Source organism: Ochotona curzoniae, unplaced genomic scaffold (genome assembly GCF_017591425.1).
Source record: "Ochotona curzoniae isolate NIBS_2020 unplaced genomic scaffold, NIBS_Ocur_1.0 contig_4502, whole genome shotgun sequence".
NCBI lineage: Eukaryota > Metazoa > Chordata > Mammalia > Lagomorpha > Ochotonidae > Ochotona > Ochotona curzoniae.
The window spans coordinates 154888-166970 of NW_024466308.1; the positions used below are offsets into that span (position 1 = coordinate 154888).

General features: G+C 51.3%; 1 protein-coding gene across 1 annotated transcript in view; it reads left to right on the forward strand.

Moving 5' to 3' along the window:
• The window catches only part of LOC121160445 (zinc finger protein 883-like), a 42552-nt gene that overhangs the window by 21196 nt on the left and 9273 nt on the right, over positions 1–12083 (forward strand). The window lies entirely within an intron of this gene.

Sequence of the window (12083 nt, forward strand, 5' to 3'; positions counted from 1 at the left end):
GTCCCCAGCAGAACTCTGCCTATACAGGGGAAAGAAGTCTTTTTCATGCTGATTCCAAGCAGAACTGTTCGCTGTACTGTTCACACGCATGGGTGTCTGAACGCCTGCATCCTCTTCACACAAGACAGTGTCACACTGGTTAGAGGCACAGAGTTCCTGTGTGCTGTGACTGCTTGCCTGCTGACAGAAACATGGATGCTATTTAAGACTTTTCAGACATTGAGAAATGCGTACTAGCAAGAATTCTGAGGCCCAAGCTTCGCTCTGGATCTCAGGTTTCTCCCCAGACACTGCTCTCTTGTATGTAGTCTACATCACAAAAATATCTCATTTCTTTCTTTTTTCTAATTAATTTATTTTCATTAGAAAAGTAGATTTTACAGACAGAAGGAGCTACAGAGAGAAAGATCTTCATCCGATGGTTCACTCCCCAGATGGGAAGTGGACCTGCTGGGACACGAACAGATGCCCACATGGGACCCTGGCACCTGTAAGGCAAGGATGTAACCACCGAACTATCATGACAGATCCAAAAATATCTCGTGTCTACCAATTTCTATCATGGAAATCCCAACCTCTGAATTTAGAAATTAAAAAATAACTTTTATTAATCTTACCAGTTCTACATTTTTTGAAGTCTCTGAGCAAAAGGTACCCCGATGTGCTCTTCCTTTGGTATTAAGGTCCACTGCCCATCCTGAAATAAAACAGGGAAGCATACGAATGGGTTTGCACAGCAGAATGAATGGCTGTGTAAGTTAAACCTTAAAGGGTATCTGCTACTTGTTTTCATATTAAACATAAGAAAATAAAGAGAAGATTTAACCAGGTTGGCTATGCCTAAAGATTGGTAATCATAAAGACTTGGGATGAAACCTTAGAAATTATTCAACAATTCATTCAATGACAATTAAATGTGATGGTGAAAACCAAAGTATGAGGAACACAAAGTGAGATCTAGCCAACGAGAAGCATTAGTTCAAATAAGAACTGACATGAGTTTCATAGGAACAAGGAAGGAATGGAAGATATCTCAAAACAAATGGTATAAGGCCCCAAAGCTTCAGATTCAAATGCCTTGAACAGGTTTCTTCATGGCACTTCCACACACACCGAACTGACTGCCCAGGGCTGCTTTTCATACTCACCCTGGAGGACACCCTGCTCTCCTATCATGGACTCCAATTCTTCCTCCAACCAAGATATCAGGCTAGGCTTGAACAGCTGGCAGCCTGCACTCAGAGAAACACATTAATGAGGTGAGGATGGCTCATGTGCAAGATGACAGACATTCCCAGGACACAGGATTGCCTAGTAAGAGAAGACTATATAGACAAAAAGCAAACATTCATTCCTTGGGCATCTAGAAAGACTAGTCAGTTATCTCCAACTCAGGCACAACCACAGAGGAAAATCTCTCAAGATACAACTATAGCACCGCTTTCCATCCTCAGAGTAAGTCTGACTCATGTGGAGCGACGTAAACTACCGCCTGCAACGCTGGCATTCCATGGCAGAGTGCCAACCTGGATTCCAGCTGCTGTATTTTGGACCCGGCTCCTTGGCCATGCGCCTAGGAAGGGAACAGGGAATGACCCAAGTACTTGGGGCCCCCCACCACCCACATGGGAAGCCCAGGTTTCCAGGACTAGGTAGCCACTGAGCCTGGCTCTCCTGGGGAACCTGCTGGGGGCGTGGAGGGAGGTGCTTAGGCTGAATTCCAGACTCCTGGATTCAGCCTGACCCCTCGGCCCTGGCTGCATCTGCAGAGCAAACCATCAGATGAAAGATCTCTTTTTGTCTTCCTGTGACTCTGCAGTTCAAATGACACGACTCAAGACTTCTGATTCCTTGTATCAACATGAAGTCACCGAGACTGAATGATGTCCCCAAGCCTAGAAGCACAGCTACTTTGTCCCTAAGCCTAGGAGCACAGCTACTTGACACCACCACAGCCGACTAGATGCTATTAGGACAGGGATGATTTCTTTGATTTCCGTTATACTTGACATCAGTCCTGGAAGAGGTAAGCACAAAACATTTCCACTCCCAAAAGGCTAACATCAGCCTGGCGGCAACCTTACCTACAGAGGCCACATTCCTGTAGTTCTCCAGCATCACGTCTCTGTAGAGGCACCTCTGAGCTGGCGTCAGTAAAGTCCACTCCTCCCGACTGAAGTCTACAGCCACGTCGTCAAATGACACGGAGTCCTAAATCACCAACACACAAGCTGCCTTGAGCCAGGGAGCAGCATTCATAGGAGCGAGGATGGATAACACCTCCACCACACTGAGTGGCCTGACTGCCCAGCCCGGGGGTCAAGGGCCTACTGACTCCCCTGTACCCATAACCCGCCTGTCTGCCTTTCCTGGCACTCCTCACACTGCGAGCGGAGGGGGTGCTTGACCCATCCTACTGTTCTCTATTATACTCCGAGCACAGCATTTGTACTCCATAAGCTGAAGAATTAAGCATCTCACGGAGCACATGGTCATCTCCGCTGTTAGTAGAAAACCAAGACACAGGCTTCTGGAGTCACGATGGTCAAAGTGCTATCTAAGCTGGAATGAGGCTTTGACTGTCCTATGACACCTTAGTGACAAGTCTGACTTTTACATCCAACGATGTTCACTCGTAGCAAGAGACAAATATTTTATACCTGGTGACAGTTTCTTAAGCATTCAGGCATAAAACTTTCTGCCTCTGTCTCGCCTTCATGTGGAGAGAACGAGTCCCTAGAAAGTAGATCTCCTAGAAGACAAAGACAGGATAGATGACAGTCACTCCATATAAACACACCTGAAGTCCTGTCACCCGACTTCCAAATCCCATTATCTTCCAACACATGCAAAGGGGCTCACACATAGGAACACCCAAGGCACCAAAGAAAGGGACTGTGGGCCAGGCAGCCCACACCAAGCACAGCACAATGACCTCAGCTGACGGGAAAGGAAACTTCAGCCCTGAGACATGTCACCCGATTCATCGCCCATGAAGACATACTCACAAGAGAGCAGGCATGGAAGGCAGCCCTCCCTGGCTGCTTCAGCTGCTCCACCATGAACTGAAATCTGCACTGTGCAGGGGAAACTAGGGCACACTCTGAAAACGGCAGTAGGCCTTACCAAGGGACAGCTTGATAACTTCCATCCTGGGAGGCTGACGGTGCAGAAGTCTGAACACTCCTTGATTCCAAGGACACGTCAAGACAGCTTCCCCCTCTAAGTGGAAGGAGAAATATCTTGTTATACACGGCTATTTGGAACCTGCTGGTATCAGTCATGAATCAACAAGCATTAACTCTCAGTCATGAAATACACCATCTGTGCTGGGGCAAACGTGAAAGTTAGAACAGTGCACTGTAACGTGTGTACCGCCTCTCCTGAAGTGCCATTTAATGAACAGTGACGCAAGTTTCTGAGAGCTTACATCTTCTACAAGCTAACTTAATTATCTCAACACTTCACAGCAGATATGACAATCATTACCTCACTGAAAATAAACAAGTGATTGCCTAATATAACCCAGTTTTGATATGGCGAATCACGACTGGAATGAAGTTTGCAGCCCAAGTCCTGTCTTCCACGGTAGCCATTACTGCCATTATCACACACTGCCAACTGCTCCCTGTGTTACTCAAACTGTGCCAACTCCACTTCTGACTGCAAGGCGTTAGAACCAGGATATCACGGATTTTTTAAAAAGATTTATTTATTTTTATTGCAAAGTCAGATACAGAGAGGAGAGACAGGAAGATCTTCCTTCTGATGATTCACTTCCCAAGTGACCGCAACGGCAAGAGCTGAGCCGATCCAAAGGCGAGGACTTTAGCCGCTAGGCCACAGCGCAGGGCCCCAATATCACGGATTTTCAAACCAGCCAGGACACTGTGCAAGCATCAATAGAATCTCGCTATCAACACACTGTGTGAAGTCTTCTGAGCTCTGCCTGGTTCTCGTGAGATGAAGAAAACAGTTCCCTGGGCAACACCAAAGAGCTGGTGAAACACCCACTACCTGAGAGGTCTCAGGGAAACTACGTTATTGTACATCAACATTTTTGTTTTCACTAACAGACAAAAAAGAGGGGCCAGCCTGGTGGCACAGAACGCTAACCCGTCATGTGTAACGCTGCCTCCACTTCTGATCCAATTCCCTGACAACGCACCTGAGATCTCAGCAGATGGCCAAAGTGCTTATCCTAGCACTCATGTGAGAGACCTGGAAAAAGCTCCCAGCTTCACTCTGGCCCAAAGAGCGAGCTCTCTCTCTTTCAAACAAGTATAATACATTTTAAAAAATAAATAAATAGGGCCTGGTGCAGAAGCCTACTGCCTAAAGTCCCCACCTTGCATGTGCCAGGATCCCATATGGGTGTCAGTTTTAACGGGACCTGGTTCTAATCCTGGCTGCTCCACTTCCCAGCCAGCTCCCTGCCTGTGGCCTGGGAAAGCAGTGGAGGACGGCTCAAAGCCTTGGGACCCTGCACCCACATGGGAGACCCTGAAAAGGACCTGGGCTCCTGGCTTCAGATCAGCACAGCACCAGCCGTTGTGGTCGTTCGGGGAGCGAATCACCGGAAGGAAGATTTTCCTCTCTGTCTCTCCTCTCTGTATATCTGACTTCATAATAAAAATAAATAAATCTTAAAAAAAAATCAGAATTATGCCAATTGTAAATGAGGCCACAAAGAATTTATTTAATCAATGAATCTATTTAATCTAGCTCTACCACCCGATACCTAGGACCTGCTATGAAATGATTCTGTTTGACCAACATGCAGTAAATGCTGTTCTTTAAACCTGGCCGACATGCTCAGCGTCTGTCAACAGCCATGGTTCGCACCTCCAGAGACACAGCACGCCTGGCCCAGCCAACCTACATTCTGCCATCACCCAGAGTCTGGACAATCAGCTTGTAAGGCTATCACCTCCCTCCTGAAAGAACACAGCTGTGACATCAGTAACACCCCTCTCCAGGGAGACACAGCGACACACTCCTGAGACCAAACAATTTTTCCTGTGAAAAGCTGGTTCAGGACTGAGGCACTCCCTCTCCAGGGCATCCTGGAGTCCCTGGGTCACTTGAGGTGGTCGCTGAGTGCCCCAGTGGTGTTAAAAAGCTGGTTGAGGACTGAGGCACTGCCCTTTTCCAGGGCTCCCCGGAGTCCCTGGGTCACTTGAGGTGGTCACTGAGTGCCCTAATGGTTCTCTCACTCACCCCAAAACAGCAAATGACTGGCTAGCCTTGGGGCGCTAAGATAACCGGAAGTGCTCGCAGGTCTGACCTGTGACCCACCCCCAAGACTCGGCCATGTGCTGACTTCCAGTCCAGTCACAGAAACACCCCACCAGCTGGGCACGGTTACCATGGGCTTCCTCAAGATAGGACAGAACTGAGGAGGACCCAGATAAGGTCGGACTGAGCCCGTCCAAGAGTGCGGGTGATCAGCTGGCCCCAGAAGCCCCTTAGGACGAACTGAGTGAACAGTTCAAGCAACACAAAGGGCACTTCTGCCCACAGCACTGAAGGCTCACTTCCAACCCCTCAGTCCGGCTGTTTCATGAACCCAAGAAACACTGGGCCAAAGCATTGCCCTGAGGTACGCACAGGCACTCCGGGCCTCAGTGTCCCAGCCCCCTCTCCACACCACTCCAGACTCAGTCTTGGCCTTGAACATGGCTTCAGTGTGGCTGAATGCCTAAAGAAGGACCCAGATCCATCCAGGAAGCTCCTCTACCACCCAGTGGGCTAACACATGCCATGGAAACCGCATATTCTGCCATGATGATGTGATATTTTCTAATATTTATTTGTCTCTTTAAAGGACACAGTGTATACCTGTTCACTCCCCTGTACTGCTGCAACAAGTCAGCTGGGCTAACCCCAGGAGCTCATGCACATGAGCCATTTGCTGCTCCCCAAGGCACCTTAGTATAAGCTGGACTGGAAACACAACAGCTGGCACTTCAGCTGGCATTCCGACACAGGTACCGGTGTTCGTGGGCAGTGGTTTAGCCCACTGCATCACCATGCTGGTTCCTGTGATGTGTTTCTAATCAACACGCTATATTAAAAATGAAGGAACTATAATAAAGGGACTGGGCCCAGCGCAATAGCCTAGTGGCTAAAATCCTTGCCTTGCATGCTTTGGGATCCCATATGAGAACTTGTTCATGTCCTGGCTGCTCCACTTCCCTTCCAACTCACTACTTCTGGCTTGGGAAAACAGCTAAGGCCGCTGGCTCCTGATTTTGAATCGGCTTAGCTGCAGCCATTGTAGCCACTGGGGAGAGGATCCTTCCATTTCTCCTTCTCTTTGTAAATCTGAGTTTGCAATTTAAAAAAGCGGGGAAGAGGATTTTGCAGGTTTAATGGCTTAGGTCAGGTGGTTTACACATGACAGCAGAAAAAGCACCAAGAGGTACCTGCCTTCATCATGGGTGGACTTTTAACACCAAGGCAGGCCTTCCTTGAGGTCTCGCTTACCCACATGGCATTGTAAGAACTGCAGGTGGGCTGAGCAGAAAAAGCCAGCCTCCAAGTGACAACAAGCTGTGTACGGCGCTGTAGGAACCTTTACCCTCTACCTAGGTGTGTGTGCAAATTGATTTTTCCCTATTAAAATGCAGGCCTAGGCTTCCCCCAATTAAGCTGCAAAGACTGTAACCCGATCAGGACCTTGACCGCAGGCAGGTGGAAACCTACCTAAACCACGTCCGGACTCCAAACACCAGGAAGCTGAGTAGCATGCAGTGGCTTAGGCACAACACAACACAAATACGAGTTGTCTAACAAGGTCTAAACTTCGGCCTTGGAGACAGGCAGATGTTCCACTGGCTTCTACTCAAAATCACATTTGTGAAGTTCACACACATTTTTGCGTTGCCCTTTGACGCATTCATACCTTTTATTGCCGTAGAGACTTCCATTCTTCTGCTGGTCTTCAATCGGGTTCTTTCCAATTTGGTATGAACAATCTTTAGTTTTATACTGACACTGCCAACAGTCCTGGAAACCGCTTTTCCAACATCAAATGTGTGCTCTGAACCCTGACTGTTCCATACATCCATCCATCACTGGAACCCTTCTGTGGCAACTAGAAAACATGGCAAGTGCCAAGCCCCACAGCAGCGCCCATCAGGCTTCCTGGAAAGTCCACCTCACGCACTCCCTTCTCTAGCAATGGAATTAGCCTACACACCCATTCCTTCCAGCATGGCTGGCTAACCTCTACAACTTGTATTTCTGGTCTGGATTTAATCACCATTTTTTTCCCCCCGTTCTTCCTACTCCAGTCAAAGACAAAGCAAATCATACCATCCTCTTTGATTTCTTAACACACTGATTTATTTGCTCCTATGTGGGCCTCCTCCCTACTCCACAAATTCCCTAAGGACACCATGAGGTTGGAATATTCTCACTATTCCTTCATCAACCATTCAGGGAGTCTTCAATGGACAGAAAACAAGCAATGGAGGCAACATTTACACATGTTGGAAACAAAGTTATTTATTTCAATCTATTGATTGAAAGAGACTTGAAAAAAGGTTTCTAGTTGAATAAACATCAATTTTAAAACAAACAAAGACATACCTTGGAGTGACATGAAAATGTTGGTTTATATATATTTGACATATGATTTAATCTTTGCTTGGCTCCAGCATGAGTACTGTCGTTTTAGCAGCCAGTGTTTTCTGTACAGTGGATGCAGTCCTGAGCATGTTCTAGCTCAAGTTATCAAAACACCTTCCAATTTCATTCCTCTCAACTTGCCAAAAACACCTACGTAGGGGTCCCAGCGCCAGAAGCATCTGGACACGCGGCCACGGCAGCAGCTTACTCGGCAAGCTCGCACCCTGAGGAGGGTCCCGGGTCTCCTCAGGGCAAGGACGGGGGCGACCCACGGGCGCACCCAACCACCCACCGAGACCCACCATGTCCAAGAAGAGCCTCGGACTGGGAAAGACGAGGTCCGACAACCCAAGGAGACGCCTGTGTCCCCAGACGGGGCGCCAGGGCCCTCGGGAACGAACTTTCTGGAACGGTCTCAGCGAAACGCGTGGGAAGGCCGAAGCGGCCTTGGGGAGGGCGCGGGACACCCAGCTAGGAGCAGGGCAGCCCTTCACCCGGCCCCGGCCCGCTCGGAGCAGCCCTTCACCCAGCCCGGCCCGCTCGGAGCAGGGCAGCCCTTCACCCGGCCCCGGCCCGCTCGGAGCAGGGCAGCCCTTCACCCGGCCCCGGCCCGCTCGGAGCAGCCCTTCACCCGGCCCCGGCCCGCTCGGAGCAGGGCAGCCCTTCACCCAGCCCGGCCCGCTCGGAGCAGCCCTTCACCCGGCCCCGGCCCGCTCGGAGCAGGGCAGCCCTTCACCCGGCCCCGGCCCGCTCGGAGCAGCCCTTCACCCAGCCCGGCCCGCTCGGAGCAGCCCTTCACCCGGCCCCGGCCCGCTCGGAGCAGGGCAGCCCTTCACCCGGCCCCGGCCCGCTCGGAGCAGCCCTTCACCCAGCCCGGCCCGCTCGGAGCAGCCCTTCACCCGGCCCCGGCCCGCTCGGAGCAGCCCTTCACCCGGCCCCGGCCCGCTCGGAGCAGCCCTTCACCCGGCCCCGGCCCGCTCGGAGCAGGGCAGCCCTTCACCCGGCCCCGGCCCGCTCGGAGCAGCCCTTCACCCAGCCCGGCCCGCTCGGAGCAGCCCTTCACCCGGCCCCGGCCCGGGAGAACTCGGCGCCCGGCCGCTCGCTCCTGCCCGAGCCCGCCCGTCACCCACAACTTACTCAAAGCCGCGCGAGCCCCGACGCACTGCGGGCCGGAAAAACAAAACACACAAAAAGGAACTTGCCGCGCAGAACCAGCGCCGGAAAAGACGGCGGCGGCCGCTGACGTCACTTCCGCCGCGGCGCTGCCTGCGGGCCGGGGAGGAGGGTGCCATGTTGGGCCCCTCCAGGGCTGCGGGCGTTTGCTCGCGTTGCGGGGCCGGGTGGGTGCAGCCCCACAAAACCTCTCATCCCGTCAGCAGTGTTCCCGGCCGACAAAGCAGGAAGGACCAAACAAGCAACAGAAGGCCCGGCGGGATGGCTCATTGGCTGAAGTCCTCACCCTACACGCGCCGGGATCCCATAGGGCCGCAGGTTCTAATCCCAGCTGCCCCACTTCCCATCCAGCTCCCTGCCTGTGGCTTGGGAAAGCAGTGGGGGATGGCCCACAACCTTGGGACCCTGCACCCGGTGGGAGACCCGGGAGAGGCTCCTGGCTCCTGGCTTTGGGTCGGCTCAGCTCCAGCCGGGGAATGAATTATAGGACAGATTTTTTTCTTTTCTGTCTCTTCCTCTGTACATCTGCCTTTCCATTCAAAATAAATCGCTTTTTTTTTTTTTAAGGATGCTTTTCTGCGTGCCTCAGGCCTCCTTCTTCACCACTATCCCCTGTTGGCAAACCTGCTAGTTGCTGATTGAGTCAGTCTGTTGCCCTTTCTGCAGGTCTTGACCTCCAGTTTCCTTTATCCGGAGACTACACTGAGCTCCAGGGCAGGTGAAACACTTTCTGTCAGTCTTGTCAAGCGCATATTTCTGTGTACGTGTCTCACTGTAAATTCAGTGGCCCTCTACCCTCCCATGTATTCTTGAGAGGGTTCCAGGGAAATCGTTTTTGCTTTGGTTTTTAGTTAGTGGTGTTTGTCAAGTTAATGAAGTTATTGTGAATGCTGATTTACGTATGAATTTTATCACAAGTGGTTCAGGATTGGTCCAATGTTTTTGAATCTGTTGAGAATTACTTTGATCTTGTGGCCAAAGGAGTTTTGCCCTTTTGAAAATGTTTGATACTTTCTTAAGGCAGTGACCTTCACATTATTTCATACTGACTTCCTTTTGAGTATGAAGTAATTTGTGGATTGATAACTTGTGTGTGGAGGCGGTTGAAACTTTTAATAGCAGGGCACTTTTGTTTCCAAAGGTTTATTTTTATTTGAAGGTCAGATCTACAGAGAGGAGAGACAGAGAGGAACATCTTCTTCCACTAACCCATTCCCCAAGCTGCTGCAATGGCCAGAGCTGAGCCGATCAGGCGCCAGGAGCCTCCTCCAGGTCTCCCACACAGGTGCAGGGTCCCAAGGCTTTGGGCCGTCCTCCACTGCTTTCCCAGGCCACAGGCAGAGAGCTGGATGAGAAGCAGGGTTGCTGGGATTAGAACCAATGCCCATATGAGATCCTGGCACGTGCAAGGTGAAGACTCTAGCCACTAGACTACGGCGTCGGGCCCAACAACAGAGCACTTGTTCAAGAAGGAAGTCATTATCACATTCACTTTTTTTTTAATTGATTACATTGTATTATGTGACACAGTTTTATAGGCACTGGGATTCCCCCCACCCCACATTCACTTTTTTCCTAAGAATACTCAACTGATGAACAGGTTTGAGCATAAATTACATATGTAAAGTCCCTTCCTGTTTTCCACACTCTTCTATGGAAACAAGTCAGACGTCTTGCATACACTCCCGGGGAGGTGGTTAATACTAGGATGTAACCGCACTGTTTGTGGAGCCATGTAATGGGGTGACACCTCCTTGGTTCTTGCAGCCCTGAGCTGGTGTGCGATCGTCACTGAAGTGTTAAAGCAGTGCTCACAGACAAAGGGGGATCTGGCTTGTCTTCCACGCAGAAAGCTTCCGGTGCCTGGAGTGCTCCCCCTCGGAGAAGCGTTTCAAGCTGAAGTGCACACAGGTAGTGTGTGGGTACGCGGGCAATTTGATACTGCAATCGCAAGGCCTGGAAGCCTCAGTGCCCACACCGAGGATTCAGGGCACCAGGCCTTGGCACAGCCTTACCGGAGGTGGGTACTTAGGGGCTTACATGCGATGTGCAGCCTGGGATGTGCCGTGCCTATGTCATAAGGAACACGGGAACCAAACAAGCCATCCGTGTGGTTGGTTCCTGGGCACCTAGTAAGAGTCCCTTAGGCCTTAAATAAGAAGTTTACATACTGGTAAGAAAAGCTTAAAAAGTTCACAGGCCAGCATGGAGACATAGCAGCCTAATACTCCACGCTGTGATGCTAGCATCCTATTTGGCATCTTGGCAGCTCCACTTCCCTTCCAAAGCCTTGGGACCCTGCACCCACATTGGAGACTCGGAAGAAAGTTGTGGCTCCTGGCTTGAGATTGGCGCAACTCTGGCCGTTTTAGTCACTTGGGGAGTGAATCATTGGATGGAGGATCTTCCTCTCTGTCTCTCCTCCTCTCTGTATATCTGACTTTGCAGTAAAAATAAATAAATCTTAAAAAGAAAGATAACAGACATAGGTGCTTGAAGGAAAAAATTGAAGACTTTGCATACAACTGTAGAGATCACAATAGTGTCCAAATAGAAGTGGGTTTAGGGGAGAGTGAAGGCTATTTAATGCATGGGAAAATCTGTCAACATCATGCGGTCCCTGTAAGGACTCAACGGAGAGGAGCCAGTACCCCAGGTAAGAGGAAATAAAATGGGGATGAATTGGGATGGGTCATAAATTCAGAGTGCAGGACATCATGCCAAGGACTGGCAGGTTCTTCGACTCTGCAGCATATTGCTAGGGGCTCGGGGAAGCTGGGTGCAGGCCGGCAGGGTGAAGCCCGCTGCCTCCCGACCCAGGCCCAAACCCCCGTTGGGAGCGCTGGGCCGGTTGGTTCCACGTGCAGCTCCGCCCCCGCCTGTGAGCTCCGCCCATCGGTCCCGCTTTAAACTCGCCCTTCGCCATCGGACCGGTCGCGTTCCCAAGTACGTTCCCTCACCTTCCTCCACGTGGAAAGAAAACCAGAATTTCTCCGCGCGTGGCGGTGCAGAGCCACGGAGCCCCGCCCGGCGCGAGGCTGCGAGGCGGAAGTGACGCCCGCGCACTGCCGCCGCTCGCTGGGCTCGTTTCTCCTCCTGGGCTGATTTGGGGGTCCTGGCGGCAGTGAGCGCAGACTGAAGGGGACCCCCTGAGCCCCCCCAAGGTGCAAGGTTTCAGCCTGAGCGCCTCCGCTCCACGCCCCCAGCAGGTTCCCTGGAGAGCCCGGCTCGCAGGCCACCTAGTCCTGGAACGGCGCGCCAGGACGCACGTCCTT